The sequence below is a fragment of the Salmo salar genome, chromosome ssa05 (genome assembly GCF_905237065.1).
Source record: "Salmo salar chromosome ssa05, Ssal_v3.1, whole genome shotgun sequence".
Lineage (NCBI taxonomy): Eukaryota > Metazoa > Chordata > Actinopteri > Salmoniformes > Salmonidae > Salmo > Salmo salar.
This window is the reverse complement of record NC_059446.1, coordinates 78,472,925-78,488,515: the sequence shown is the minus strand read 5'-3', so window position 1 is coordinate 78,488,515 and position 15,591 is coordinate 78,472,925.

Below are 15,591 nucleotides of genomic sequence, written 5' to 3'. Positions count from 1 at the left end.
TGTCGTTGCATAGACACAGTGCAAACACCTGTGTTGTATTGCACTAGTAACATGTATAACTCACACAAAAGCCCCAGTGACCTGTCTAACATACACATCTTCTATTGTACTAGTAGGCCATAACTGTCTAACATGCATGTTCTACTGCACTGTTACTGTTCTGTTCATCTCACGTGATGTTCCATTGCCAAGTCACAAGGTTTAGTCAAACTTAGGGCCTTTATTAACCATAACAGTGGCATTCCACCTAGGACATATCATACTGAAACCTCAGTAACCGATTACACTGTTCCTGCACTGTGTCAGTATATGCAAATCACAGGTGTGTGAGTTATAGCCTCACTGACCTGTTTACCATACACTGCATGTTCTACTACACTGTTATCCTGAATCTCACCAGGGTGCTTGATTACACAACAGTTCCCTAGAAAGCACTGAACATGCTGCAGGGCAGGAAGAGGCTGTGGGCAGGGTTGACATGCTGGTGCCTGTCAGCTCATTATGGGAATACAGCGAGAACAGAACCGCCCACTGGGTTTTACTTCTGAAGAGAGCCAACAACTACAGGTTAAACTCAAATAAAGCATACTACTTAATGGCAAATAAACCTGGTAAATATCTCGTAGCCCTCACAAACCGAATACATGCTAAACCAGTTATAATTTTAAAAGATACAAAAGCGGTCATTAGAAACAACAATGTGATTAATGCGAATTTGAAATGTTTCTATGAAAAGGAATATAAATCAGAATTAAACAGTGGGATGGATCCTGTAGCCTTCTTAGACTCAACAACTCTGAAACAATTATCAGCAGACAAAAAAATAATCACTAAAAACAGAGATCACCCAAGAAGAAATATTAGATCCTGTTAAAACATTCACAAGGAGAAAAGCACCAGGAATAGATAGAATTCTATTCAACATTTTGGGACAAAGTAGCCCCCCTAGTTACACACATCACTTCAATCATTACTTCCTAGTTCCATGTATCAAACAGTTATTTCAGTTATATTAAAACCAGGAAAATCTGGAGAGTCCCCTGCTGATTATAGACCCGTAAGTTGAATAAATTGTGACAATAAAATAATAACAAAGCTTATAAGCAATAGAATGGCAAAAGTCTTACCAGACATGATACATATCAATCAAACAGGGTTTATTAAAGATAGACACTTACAAATACAAGAACATGTTTCAGTTTAATACAATATGCAAAAAAACAACATATAGATTTATCAATAATGGCTGTTGATGCCGAAAAGGCTTTTGATAGTCTTGAATGGCCTTTTATATTCAAAACTTTGGAAGCTTTCAACATTCCAGCTGAAATAATACATTTCATCAAAAATATTGTATAAATATCCTAAAGCAAAATATTAACGAATAATACATTACCTGATGAAATTGCTTTAAAAAGGGGCAAAAGACAGGGATGTCCTCTCTCTCCCCTGCTGTTTGCACTGTCAATTGAATGGCTTGCAAAAATAATTAGACATGACTCAAATGTAACAGGTAAACATGAATATAAACTAAACTTATTTGCAGATGCTCTCCTGATATACCTGACCAATATTGAAAATTCAAATGGCCCCTTTGCTAAATATATTTTCAGAATACAGAAAATCTTAGTTTATGAAATTAACGTGGGGGGGAAAAAATAATGGCAATAGGAAAAAGACTAGCTCACAATTTACGGCAATCCTTTAAATGGACCACAAAAAAATATAGAACAGGCCACTGGGAAAAAACGAGTTGAATCAACGTTTTTTCCATGTCATTTCAACCAAAACATTCAATGTGACGACGTTGAATCAACAAGGAAAACTGATTGGATTTGGAAAAAAAGTAATCAACGTCATGGACTTTCATCTTATTTTCACCCAACTTTTTTAACCTAAATCCAATAACTTGGTTACATTTTTTGTTGATTTCACATTGAATTCATGTTAGTTGACAACTCAACCAAATGGAAATCAAAACTACACGTTGAACTGACGTCTGTGCCCAGTGGGCCTCATTACCCAGGTGAAATGTAACTAAAGCATGACAATGATTTCCCAAACAACCACGAATAGAGAACGTCCGCTAAGCATGTCGTTAGACCATACTGATAGGATCGACAGAAAAGCAGCTCTGCTCTCTTACCTTAACAGAATTATTGCACAATACTGACGACGGATCAGCTCCTAGAGAGATATTACCACCTATGGCTGGAAATAGGTTATTGAGGCGGCTTATTATGCTTACCCAATAATAAAGTACTAAATAACAGATTGGGCACAGCATTGCACACAAGTTGCAATGCTGTGACTGGAATGAATTGCAAAAATCCCTGAAGCTGGAGATTTTTTTTCCCTCACTAACTTTAAACATCAGCTATCTGAGCAGCTAACCAATCGCTGCAGCTGTACATAGACCATCTGTAAATAGCCCACCCAATCTACCTACCTCATCCCCATATTGTTTTAATTTACTTTTCTGCTCTTTTGCATACCAGTATCTCTACTTGCACATCATAATCTGCTCATTTATCACTTCAGTGTTAATCTGCTAAATTGTAATTATTTCGCTACTATGGCCTATTTATTGCCTACCTCCTCACGCCATTTGCACACACTGTATATAAACTTTTTTCTATTGTGTTATTGACTGTACGCTTGTTTATTCCATGTGTAACTCTGTGTTGTTGTTTGTGTCGCGCTGCTTTGCTTTATCTTGGCCAGGTCGCAGTTGTAAATGAGATCTTGTTCTCAACTAGCTTACCTGGTTAAATAAAGGTTAAATAAAAAATAAAATAAATTTCAAAAAAAGTTGTCACACATCATGAAACACATTAAGTTACTTACAGACAGCCTAGTCGCAAATTAGAATTAAATTGATTGAACATGAAATAGATTTCAATACGATGGAAATAGCCTATTTACTGTAGACCCATGTATATTTTAATGCAGTCATCTCGGTTTTCATTTGAAGCATCATTTTATCGTTCACTCATTTCATCCTTCACAATTAAAAATACTTCGGCAACTTTGTATTTGTAGTCAACTTCGTTTTGAAGTTATCTGCAGTCACAGTCAAACAGATAGCCTAAACATCTTGATTCTATGTTTAGCAGAGATCTAACGATGCACTTTGGCTGCTCTACACGTTACTAACAAAGGCTCTGGGAAACACCTGGGTTACTAAATATACATAGTAAGAAGGTTCTAACGATGATCTTAACACTACGAAGGCTCTGGGAAACACCTGGGTTACTATACATAGTAAGAAGGTTCTAACGATGATCTTAACGCTACGAAGGCTCTGGGAAACACCTGGGTTACTATACATAGTAAGAAGGTTCTAACGATGATCTTAACGCTACGAAGGCTCTGGGAAACGAGGCCCAGATCAGGACCTGTGAACCCCCTCCCTAACCCTCCTCAACACACGGATCACCTGCCAATCACCCACCTGACACACAGGTAACGCCACCCAACCCGCCCCAGCTACGTTGTGGTACACAAGTAACATCAGCAGCAGTAGCCACAGCAGTAGCCACAGCAGTAGCAGCATTGCTGTAGAATGTTGATGCCACCCACGCCTGCACGGTGCCAGATAGGCCTCCGTTCAACACCACCACCACCGCAGGTGAGTCAGAATACAGTAAAGGTGCTGCGCACCGTATAAACGCTAATTACAGAGTTACAGAGGCAGTAAAATCTCATACACACACAAACTGTCACACTCATATCCACCCACACATGCATAGCAAAGGAAAACTACAGACTAGAGTCAGATCACCTGGATGATGATGTCAGAGTTGAACCATGTAGTTACCGTAGTAATATGAAAGGTCAGTAGGCCCAAACATACTTCAGAAGACCCAGTGTTTCTGGTCTCCTGTCCTGCTCTTCCACACTACTGAATAACTACCAAACAGTGAACTCTGTCTAGAGGAATCACTGCTTATAGTGGATATAGACAGCCTTTTATTTTTTTTAAGGTATTTAACTAGGCAAGTCAGTTAAGAACAAATTCTTATTTACAATGACGGCCTACCCCGGCCAAACCTGGACAACTGCGAACCGCCCTATGGGACTCCCAATCACGGCCGGTTGTGATACAGCCTGGAATCAAACCAGGGTCTGTAGTGACGGCTCTAGCAGTGAGACACAGTGCCTTAGACCGCTGCGCCACTTGGGAGAGTATGGGTGGGGCTATAGAGTATGTGTTACTCCACGAGGGGACTACCCCAGGGAATCTCCCGGTGTAACTGGGAGAGGGTGTGTGTGCGTGTGACTGTGTGTGTACGTGCGTGTGTGTGTGTGTGTATGTGAGAGTGCATGTGTATGCTTGCAAGCATGTGTGCATGTGTGTGTGTGTGTGTGTGTGTGTGTGTGTGTGTGTGTGTGTGTGTGTGTGTGTGTGTGTGTGTGTGTGTGTGTGTGTGTGTGTGTGTGTGTGTGTGTGTGTGTGTGTGTGTGACGACTGGGCAAAGGGGAAGAATGCTCCCATTCAGTAGCCTGCCATTACACCAGTGACCCCCCTCTGACGTAGGAAGAGATTTAGTGACACACAGATAAAAGCCTTCCTCTGTTCCTCTCTGTCTCTGTTCATCCATTCCTCTTATTCAATAGTGTCAGACCAGCACAACTCTTAGTTCCCCAAAGCAAGTCTGGAGACTACCAGACCATAGACTACCAAGGCAAGGCTGGAGACTACCAGACCATAGACTACCAAAGCAAGGCTGGAGACTACCAGACCATAGACTACCAAGGCAAGGCTGGAGACTACCAGACCATAGACTACCAAGGCAAGGCTGGAGACTACCAGACCATAGACTACCAAGGCAAGGCTGGAGACGACCAGACCATAGACTACCAAGGCAAGGCTGGAGACTACCAGACCATAGACTACCAAGGCAAGGCTGGAGACTACCAGACCATAGACTACCAAGGCAAGGCTGACTACCAGACCATAGACTACCAAGGCAAGGCTGGAGACGACCAGACCGAGACTACCAAGGCAAGGCTGGAGACTACTAGACCATAGACTACCAAGGCAAGGCTGGAGACTACCAGACCATAGACTACCAAGGCAAGGCTGGAGACTACCAGACCATAGACCACCAAGGCAAGGCTGGAGACTACCAGACCATAGAATACCAAGGCAAGGCTGGAGACTACTAGACCATAGACTATCAAGGCAAGGCTGGAGACTACCAGACCATAGACTACCAAGGCAAGGTTGGAGACTACCAGACCATAGACTACCAAGGCAAGGCTGGAGACTACCAGACCATAGACTACCAAAGCTGGAGACTACCAGACCATAGACTACCAAGGCAAGGCTGGAGACTACCAGACCGTAGACTACCAAGGCAAGGCTGGAGACGACCAGACCATAGACTACCAAAGTAAGGATGGAGACTACCAGACCATAGACTACCAAGGCAAGGCTGGAGACTACTAGACCATAGACTACCAAGGCAAGGCTGGAGACTACCAGACCATAGACCACCAAGGCAAGGCTGGAGACTACCAGACCATAGACTACCAAGGCAAGGCTGACTACCAGACCATAGACTACCAAAGCTGGAGACTACCAGACCACAGACTACCAAAGCTGGAGACTACCAGACCATAGACTACCAAGGAAAGGCTGGAGACTACCAGACCATAGACTACCAAGGCAAGGCTGGAGACTACCAGACCATAGACTACCAAGGCAAGGCTGGAGACTACCAGACCATAGACTACCAAGGCAAGGCTGACTACCAGACCATAGACTACCAAAGCTGGAGACTACCAGACCATAGACTACCAAAGATGGAGACTACCAGACCATAGACTACCAAGGAAAGGCTGGAGACTACCAGACCATAGACTACCAAGGCAAGGCTGGAGACTACCAGACCATAGACTACCAAAGCTGGAGACTACCAGACCATAGACTACCAAAGCTGGAGACTACCAGACCATAGACTACCATGGCAAGGCTGGAAACTACCAGACTACAGACTACCAAGGCAAGGCTGGAGACTACTAGACCATAGACTACCAAGGCAAGGCTGGAGACTACCAGACCATAGACTACCAAGGCAAGGCTGGAGACTACCAGACCATAGACTACCAAGGCAAGGCTGGAGACTACCAGACCATAGACTACCAAGGCAAGGCTGGAGACTACCAGACCATAGACCACCAAGGCAAGGCTGGAGACTACCAGACCATAGACTACCAAGGCAAGGCTGACTACCAGACCATAGACTACCAAAGCTGGAGACTACCAGACCATAGACTACTAAGGAAAGGCTGGAGACTACCAGACCATAGACTACCAAGGCAAGGCTGGGAACTACCAGACTTCAGACTACCAAGGCAAGGCTGGAGACTACTAGACCATAGACTACTAAGGCAAGGCTGGAGACTACCAGACCATAGACTACCAAGGCAAGGCTGGAAACTACCAGACTACCAAGGCAAGGCTGGAGACTACTAGACCATAGACTATCAAGGCAAGGCTGGAGACTACCAGACCATAGACTACCAAGGCAAGGCTGGAGATTACCAGACCATAGACTACCAAAGCAAGGCTGGAGACTACCAGACCATAGGCTACCAAGGCAAGGCTGGAGACTACCAGACCATAGACTACCAAAGTAAGGATGGAGACTACCAGACCATAGACTACCAAAGCAAGGCTGGAGACTACCAGACCATAGGCTACCAAGGCAAGGCTGGAGACTACCAGACCATAGACTACCAAAGGTAGGCTGGAGCTGCCAGACCATAGACTACTAAATGTTACATAGACAACTAGAGAGTGTCCATGGCCACAGACTAGATACTGACAGTCATTTGGACTAGAGACAAGATAAGCCTCGGAACAGTATTTGGGACTAGAGACAAGATAAGCCTAGGAACAGTATTTGGACTAGAGACAAGATAAGCCTAGGAACAGTATTTGGACTAGAGACAAGATAAGCCTAGGAACAGTTTGGACTAGAGACAAGATAAGCCTCAGAACAGTATTTGGACTGGAGACAAGATAAGCCTAGGAACAGTATTTGGACTGGAGACAAGATAAGCCTAGGAACAGTATTTGGACGAGAGACAAGATAAGCCTAGGAACAGTATTTGGACTAGAGACAAGATAAGCCTAGGAACAGTATTTGGACGAGAGACAAGATAAGCCTAGGAACAGTATTTGGACGAGAGACAAGATAAGCCTCAGAACAGATAAGGACCTGTGAACCCCCCCCTCCCCCCAACCCTCCTCAACCTCCTCAACACACTGATCATCTGCCAATCACCCACCTGACACACAGGTAACCCCACCCAACCCACCCCAGCCACGTTGCGTAACACAAGTAACATCAGCAGCAGTAGCCACAGCAGTACCAGACCATAGACTACCAAAGCAAGGCTGGAGACTACGAGACCATAGACTACCAAAGCAAGGCTGGAGACTACCAGACCATAGACTACCAAAGCAAGGCTGGAGACTACCAGACCATAGACTACCAAAGTAAGGCTGGAGGCTACCAGACCATAGACTACCAAAGCAAGGCTGGAGACTACCAGACCATAGACTACCAAAGTAAGGCTGGAGACTACCAGACCATAGACTACCAAAGCAAGGCTAGAGACTACCAGACCATAGACTACCAAAGTAAGGATGGAGACTACCAGACCATAGACTACCAAAGCAAGGCTAGAGACTACCAGACCATAGACTACCAAAGCAAGGCTGGAGACTACCAGACCATAGACTACCAAAGCAAGGCTAGAGACTACCAGACCATAGACTACCAAAGCAAGGCTGGAGACTACCAGACCATAGACTACCAAAGCAAGGCTGGAGACTACCAGACCATAGACTACCAAGGCAAGGCTGGAGATTACCAGACCATAGACTACTAAAGCAAGGCTGGAGACTACCAGACCATAGACTACCAAAGCAAGGCTAGAGACTACCAGACCATAGACTACCAAAGTAAGGCTGGAGACTACCAGACCATAGACTACCAAAGTAAGGCTGGAGACTACCAGACCATAGACTACCAAGGCAAGGCTGGAGATTACCAGACTTCAGACTACCAAGGCAAGGCTGGAGACTACTAGACCATAGACTACTAAGGCAAGGCTGGAGACTACCAGACCATAGACTACCAAGGCAAGGCTGGAAACTACCAGACTACCAAGGCAAGGCTGGAGACTACTAGACCATAGACTATCAAGGCAAGGCTGGAGACTACCAGACCATAGACTACCAAGGCAAGGCTGGAGATTACCAGACCATAGACTACCAAAGCAAGGCTGGAGACTACCAGACCATAGACTACCAAAGCTGGAGACTACCAGACCATAGACTACCAAAGCAAGTCTGGAGACGACCAGACCATAGACTACCAAAGTAAGGATGGAGACTACCAGACCATAGACTACCAAAGTAAGGCTGGAGACTACCAGACCATAGACTACCAAAGTAAGGCTGGAGACTACCAGACCATAGACTACCAAAGTAAGGCTGGAGACTACCAGACCATAGACTACCAAAGCAAGGCTGGAGACTACCAGACCATAGGCTACCAAGGCAAGGCTGGAGACTACCAGACCATAGACTACCAAAGAAAGGATGGAGACTACCAGACCATAGACTACCAAAGCAAGGCTGGAGACTACCAGACCATAGGCTACCAAGGCAAGGCTGGAGACTACCAGACCATAGACTACCAAAGGAAGGCTGGAGCTGCCAGACCATAGACTACTAAATGTTACAGAGACAACTAGAGAGTGTCCATGGCCACAGACTAGATACTGACAGTCATTTGGACTAGAGACAAGATAAGCCTCGGAACAGTATTTGGGACTAGAGACAAGATAAGCCTAGGAACAGTATTTGGACTAGAGACAAGATAAGCCTAGGAACAGTATTTGGACTAGAGACAAGATAAGCCTAGGAACAGTTTGGACTAGAGACAAGATAAGCCTCAGAACAGTATTTGGACTGGAGACAAGATAAGCCTAGGAACAGTATTTGGACTGGAGACAAGATAAGCCTAGGAACAGTATTTGGACGAGAGACAAGATAAGCCTAGGAACAGTATTTGGACTAGAGACAAGATAAGCCTAGGAACAGTATTTGGACGAGAGACAAGATAAGCCTAGGAACAGTATTTGGACGAGAGACAAGATAAGCCTCAGAACAGATAAGGACCTGTGAACCCCCCCCCCTCCCCCCAACCCTCCTCAACCTCCTCAACACACTGATCATCTGCCAATCACCCACCTGACACACAGGTAACCCCACCCAACCCACCCCAGCCACGTTGCGTAACACAAGTAACATCAGCAGCAGTAGCCACAGCAGTACCAGACCATAGACTACCAAAGCAAGGCTGGAGACTACCAGACCATAGACTACCAAAGCAAGGCTGGAGACTACCAGACCATAGACTACCAAAGCAAGGCTGGAGACTACCAGACCATAGACTACCAAAGCAAGGCTGGAGACTACCAGACCATAGACTACCAAAGCAAGGCTGGAGACTACCAGACCATAGACTACCAAAGCAAGGCTGGAGACTACCAGACCATAGACTACCAAAGCAAGGCTGGAGACTACCAGACCATAGACTACCAAAGCAAGGCTGGAGACTACCAGACCATAGACTACCAAAGCAAGGCTGGAGACTACCAGACCATAGACTACCAAAGTAAGGCTGGAGACTACCAGACCATAGAGTACCAAAGCAAGGCTGGAGACTACCAGACCATAGACTACCAAAGTAAGGCTGGAGACTACCAGACCATAGACTACCAAAGCAAGGCTAGAGACTACCAGACCATAGACTACCAAAGTAAGGATGGAGACTACCAGACCATAGACTACCAAAGCAAGGCTAGAGACTACCAGACCATAGACTACCAAAGCAAGGCTGGAGACTACCAGACCATAGTCTACCAAAGCAAGGCTGGAGACTACCAGACCATAGACTACCAAAGTAAGGCTAGAGACTACCAGACCATAGACTACCAAAGTAAGGCTGGAGACTACCAGACCATAGACTACCAAAGTAAGGCTGGAGACTACCAGACCATAGACTACCAAGGCAAGGCTGACTACCAGACCATAGTCTACCAAAGCAAGGCTGGAGACTACCAGACCATAGACTACCAAAGTAAGGCTAGAGACTACCAGACCATAGACTACCAAAATAAGGCTGGAGACTACCAGACCATAGACTACCAAGGCAAGGCTGACTACCAGACCATAGTCTACCAAAGCAAGGCTGGAGACTACCAGACCATAGACTACCAAAGCAAGGCTGGAGACTACCAGACCATAGACTACCAAGGCAAGGCTAGAGACTACCAGACCATAGACTACCAAAGTAAGGCTGGAGACTACCAGACCATAGACTACCAAGGCAAGGCTGACTACCAGACCATAGTCTACCAAAGCAAGGCTGGAGACTACCAGACCATAGACTACCAAAGTAAGGCTGGAGACTACCAGACCATAGACTACCAAAGTAAGTCTGGAGACTACCAGACCATAGACTACCAAGGCAAGGCTGGAGACTACCAGACCATAGACTACCAAAGCAAGGCTGGAGACTACCAGACCATAGACTACCAAAGTAAGGCTGGAGACTACCAGACCATAGACTACCAAAGCAAGGCTGGAGACTACCAGACCATAGACTACCAAAGCAAGGCTGGAGACTACCAGACCATAGACTACCAAAGCAAGGCTGGAGACTACCAGACCATAGACTACCAAAGCAAGGCTGGAGACTACCAGACCATAGACTACCAAAGTAAGGCTGGAGACTACCAGACCATAGACTACCAAAGTAAGGCTGGAGCCTACCAGACCATAGACTACCAAAGCAAGGCTGGAGACTACCAGACCATAGACTACCAAAGCAAGGCTGGAGACTACCAGACCATAGACTACCAAAGCAAGGCTGGAGACTACCAGACCATAGACTACCAAAGCAAGGCTGGAGACTACCAGACCATAGACTACCAAAGTAAGGCTGGAGACTACCAGACCATAGACTACCAAAGCAAGGCTGGAGACTACCAGACCATAGACTACCAAAGTAAGGCTGGAGACTACCAGACCATAGACTACCAAAGCAAGGCTAGAGACTACCAGACCATAGACTACCAAAGTAAGGATGGAGACTACCAGACCATAGACTACCAAAGCAAGGCTAGAGACTACCAGACCATAGACTACCAAAGCAAGGCTGGAGACTACCAGACCATAGTCTACCAAAGCAAGGCTGGAGACTACCAGACCATAGACTACAAAAGTAAGGCTAGAGACTACCAGACCATAGACTACCAAAGTAAGGCTGGAGACTACCAGACCATAGACTACCAAAGTAAGGCTGGAGACTACCAGACCATAGACTACCAAGGCAAGGCTGACTACCAGACCATAGTCTACCAAAGCAAGGCTGGAGACTACCAGACCATAGACTACCAAAGTAAGGCTAGAGACTACCAGACCATAGACTACCAAAGTAAGGCTGGAGACTACCAGACCATAGACTACCAAGGCAAGGCTGACTACCAGACCATAGTCTACCAAAGCAAGGCTGGAGACTACCAGACCATAGACTACCAAAGCAAGGCTGGAGACTACCAGACCATAGACTACCAAGGCAAGGCTAGAGACTACCAGACCATAGACTACCAAAGTAAGGCTGGAGACTACCAGACCATAGACTACCAAGGCAAGGCTGACTACCAGACCATAGTCTACCAAAGCAAGGCTGGAGACTACCAGACCATAGACTACCAAAGTAAGGCTGGAGACTACCAGACCATAGACTACCAAAGTAAGTCTGGAGACTACCAGACCATAGACTACCAAGGCAAGGCTGGAGACTACCAGACCATAGACTACCAAAGCAAGGCTGGAGACTACCAGACCATAGACTACTAAATGTTACATAGACAACTAGAGAGTGTCCATGGTCACAGACTAGATACTGACAGTAGTGGACTACTGAACTAGAAACAAGATAAGCCTAGGAATAGTATTTGGATTTGAGACTAGATAAATCTAGGAACAGTTTTTGGACTAGAGACTAGACATGGACTAACAGCAGTTTGAAATAGAGACAGTGGCACAGTGCTATAGTATACCACAGTACAACCTAAGACAGACTGAGATGGGGGTCAGAGGGGATGATGATGTGGGTCAGTCAGTCAGTCAGAGACAGCGTTAGGTCCAGGTATTCCTCGCTGTTTCAGTGTTGGGCATTCAATGCAAATCTACCATGAAGGTGTGTATGGAATTCTATGTAACAGGTGTGAGTGTGTGTGTGCATACATTTGTGTGTATATTTCAGAAAGAACACACACACCTCCTATGCCGTGGAGACACAGACGATTACATACACACACGTCTGTCATGATGGCAGAGTTATAATCTGTCGTCAAGGCTGGACTATAATCCTAATCTCTTCCGTTTGTCTGTTGGAAGAGAATAGCAGGCTAATATGGCAGGATGAGGCCTACAACCAGAAAGGAAACATGGGCTAATACGTCACAACTATGAGGTCAGAGCAGCAGATGCAGCGGCCAAACAAACACACACACAGGTCTGTTAGCTCCACAGAGGGAACCCCCAGATCAGGGTGAGGGGTACATGTGTGGGTGAGAATGGGTGGGGGGCAGAAATAAACATATCCCACATTTAGACATCTTATTGATTATTGAATTCATTCATCAATAAGACGAGGTCTAAATCACAACAGTAGATCAATACTCCTACTGATCTTCCACTGTTGTGATTTAGTCACGCTGAAATGACTGTGTAGGCCTACCTGTTTCCCACATAGGCCTATATCCATCATTCACAGAAGGTTCCTATTAATTTGTTATAATTAACATTACAGAGCAGTGCACATGAAACTAATAAATCCAGGCCTATCTCCAATAATATTATATGGCTGTGATTAGACCTTGTCTAAATAATAAATTAATATGTGGTCTACGTTTTGGCTAAAATAAACACTGCCTTCACATGTTTAGAGACTGTGTTGACACTATAATTGTGGCATACAAGTGTAGACCTATGGTTGGTCTAAAATGCCCAGGTCAGTGCATTGCATAGCCTACCTCATTGAGTGGCCCTATGGATGCAGCAACAGGAATTATTTAGCTCAGTGTTTTGTCTTCATTCTGCAACATGCAGATGGTCTCAGAGCAAGGGATCTGACGCTGCATGCTTTATTGGAAACGTTGCATTGGAGGAGCAAGTCAGTGTGTGGGTCAGTAGGTACAGTATGTGTTATTATTAGATACATTCACAGATAGTCAACCATTACGTCCTTTTTTATATGGGGCTCCCGAGTGGGCAGTGGTCTAAGGCACTGCATCTCAGTGCTTGAGGCGTCATTACAGATACCCTGGTTCGAATCCAGGCTGTATCACAACCGGCCGTGATTGGGAGTCCCATAGGGCTGCGCACAATTAGTCCAGCATCGTTCGGGTTTGGCCGGTGTAGGCCAAACACACAGGTTCACTGCGTCCAGCGCGCGCTCGGGTACTTGTGTTAGAGGGATTTCAAGCCGAGAGCGGGGGATTCCCCCGCGATCTCCACCTCTGCGCTCCGATGCCTTGCCAAATGAAGGCAGTTCTATTCCATCGTCATGTTAGTAAATGCGGTTGTTGTTTTAGTTCACATGTGAAGCTTGCTTAAATTGTGTGTTATTCCAGTTTACTCCATTTGAGGTTTACATAAATTGTATCCCCAATACAACGGATATTGCCTTCATACGTAGCCTAGTTTATGTTAGCTGAAAGCTAACTAGCGCTGTAGGCTACAGAAACTCACAAGCCTTCACTTTCACAAACCTGCCGGAAAGGGGTTATCCTCGGGTCTAGTGAGATATTCCCCGTCTCTCCAAACTCTCCTCCCGCTTGGATATAAACCCGTAAACTGGACTGGAGAGAACTGACTAATGCTCTCCAGTTGCACACAGCACGACTCTGATAAACCATCTACTTTCTCTTTCAGCCCGACGGTCACCTGACTGTAAAACTATCCCCGGCTTAATTAACTCGCCAACATTAGTTTCCTACACGGCTAATTTAGTTAGCCAGCCTATCTCAATCGCTTCCAGGTACCCAAGTACCGTAGTAGCCAGATCAGGGATATCGACAGGTTGCCCTCTGCCAAGTAGAAGCAGGGACACGCTTTCCGCTAAAAATACCTGTCCACGACTATATTTGGCTTGGCTGGATCACAATCACATCTCTAAAATAGTCGGTCTCGCCCCGGCACAATGAATTGGGCCCTCTGCTATCTCACACAGCCGCTGCGCCAGCATCTAAATTTAGCTACAGCGCTTGCGTCAATCACGCGCTTCAGTGCGTCAAGCCCTGACCCCGCCTCCGGGGGCTGATCATTGGCCAGGATCAGAACGTGGCCAAGAAATACGCGTCTAGTGATTGGCTGTCGTTGATTTACTGTTCTCAGTGGCTCCAGCTGCCTCGTTTATTGTTGAGTTTGATGGCTGCGCCGAGACTCTAGTCGAGAATAACCACTACGCACACACAGACCTGGCTCTTTCATGGGAAGGCTCACACAAAATCATTATACAGTATTTGTACAGTAGGCTAGGCTATTGTCTTATTAAATGATCAGCGCCAATAAAAACTTTTGGTAACACATTACATTACTGTGCCCTTATTACAGTGTAATTATTCCTGTAAGTACAGTGTAACATGTATTGAAGTGAACTTGGACATGTTTTTAACAGGCTGTTGTTTCACAGCTTGTTAAAAGCCTGACAAACTTGAGGAGAGGCATGGAGAGGCATGGAAAAGGCAATTGGAGAACGGAGATGGAGAAATGTGGGGGAGAGGTGGAGGAGTGAGGAGGTAAGGTGGAGGGTAAGAAGGAGAGGTTTAGGGGTGAGCAGGAGAGGTGGAGAGGTGTGAAGGAGTGTTGGAGTGGTGTGGAGGAGAGTTGGAGGGTTGAGGAGGAGAGGTGGTAAGGAAGAAAGGTAGAAGGGTCAGGTGGAAAAGACATGTTGAGGAAAGGTGAGGAAGCAAGGTGAAGGGGTGGAATGTGGAGGAGAGGTGGAACGTGGAGAGAAGAGTTGGAGGGGTGAAGAAGTGGAATGTGGAGGGGAGAGGGCAATCAGTCAATACGGAGACCTTGCTTTAGCCTTTAGGCCAGTGATGTGTTTGGGTTCATGTTCAAGTTAACTCTATTTATCTCTATATGGCAATAGGCCTGGGGGATTGTCTGAGAAACTCTGTTGACTGGGAAGCTTTGTTGTGCTTTTGTAATCCTAGGTCTGTCTGCCCACCCCCCCCCCCCCCCACCCCACCCCCCCCCAAGTGATGCGTTCCTGCAGGAGCACTCCGTCTTTCCTATTAGGTCAACACTGACTGGATTGGATAGGGAAAACAAGGTTTCCATTGTGTGTGAAGTGAAATGCAAACAGGCTATGTTTGCTGTACTCATCAAACTTCTCATCATCAGTGGGCTCTGTAGGAGCTCTTGAGTATGTGTCACATCAAACAACCTAATACCATTTGCATGCTGATGTTCATTAGGTTACT